The sequence below is a fragment of the Lactuca saligna genome, chromosome 1 (assembly GCF_052625555.1).
Source record: "Lactuca saligna cultivar CGN05327 chromosome 1, ASM5262555v1, whole genome shotgun sequence".
Classification (NCBI taxonomy): Eukaryota; Viridiplantae; Streptophyta; class Magnoliopsida; order Asterales; family Asteraceae; genus Lactuca; species Lactuca saligna.
Window position 1 is genome coordinate 53,575,287 of NC_136417.1, and position 1,363 is coordinate 53,576,649.

Genomic DNA, 1,363 nt, shown 5'->3' on the forward strand with positions numbered 1-1,363 from the left:
TATCGGAACATGACACCCCGAGTTTTAATTATATAGTGAAAATGCATCTCTTGATGAAATGCTTTGATAAATATTATTTTATCATGTTTTGTTTTGGGAACAAATTCCGCAACTCTTTCAAATCAAAAGGATTTACTCTGAATTTATTTTAAAAGTATAAATGAAAATCGGTCTTTTCTGGCCGTGATTTTGGGGATGTCACATTATGACTAGAATCACTACAACCAATGAGTCAGTTTTGTCCCTTTCTCTCGTACTTGATTTTGTATCCCGTTGTTCCACGTAAGTACCTTATAATATTATTGATTACACCAACGTGTGATTCTCTTGGACTTTGCATGTATCTGCTAACAACTCCAACCGCATATGCCATATCGGGTCTTATTTGCAGGAGATATCTAAGGCATCCTACCACCTTTTAATATTGTGTTGGGTCGATTCCGAGTTCATCTTTGACCTTCAACAATTTATGTAACATCTCCAAAAATTCATATAAAATTTTGTTTTTAAATTCATTCAATTCTTAAGAAATTGATATCAAACTATTTGAAAGAGTCATATTGTAACATGTTATCAGAGTACAAATCCAAAAATAACTAAGTGTGGAAAAACATAGAGTGATGCGATGCGATGAGGTCGGGCTCTTCCCCTTCAAACTGGAAGTACTTAAAACAGAAAGTAAAAACTATAAGCACAAGGTTTAGTGAGTTCCCCCAAAATACTACATACTAAAGAAACATACCGCCAAGCATATTTGGGTGTCGGCCTACCCGTTCGGTCTATTTCAATCGGATACTGCCAAACTATACAAGAATAGATGATTTACATAATCAATCCCATATATTTAATTAGTCTATTTTTGATCACTTAATTAATTCTAAATTAATTATTGATCAATACTAATTAAATAATATTATTAATATATTAGAACTTATAATATATTAATAAACCTTAAGTGTTATTTTTCTCATTTAGTCTATCCAAGTGTTGCAATGTCATACAACCCAAATGGGCCATGCTAACCGGGTCAAGTACATTCCAAAAATATTTATGAACTTAGACACCTAATCCAACAAATTTTACCATGAACGACCATGTTAAATGTAACGAAAATCATAAACGAGACATTATCTCGTCAGGAATTTAGTCGAGGCCCAGTCTTGCCCAAGGCAGTCTAGCATCAAGGTTGCAGTTCGTTTCCCCCAATGAGGGATGAATATCCCCCCGCGATCATCGAGGGGCCCACAGATATCGCTTTCATCCCACTTTGGATAAAAGGAATGGATAAACTTTGATTCAATTCTAGCTTGCACTCACTCCCCGAATCACACACAACAATATGTTTTATGACACCAAGTTACTA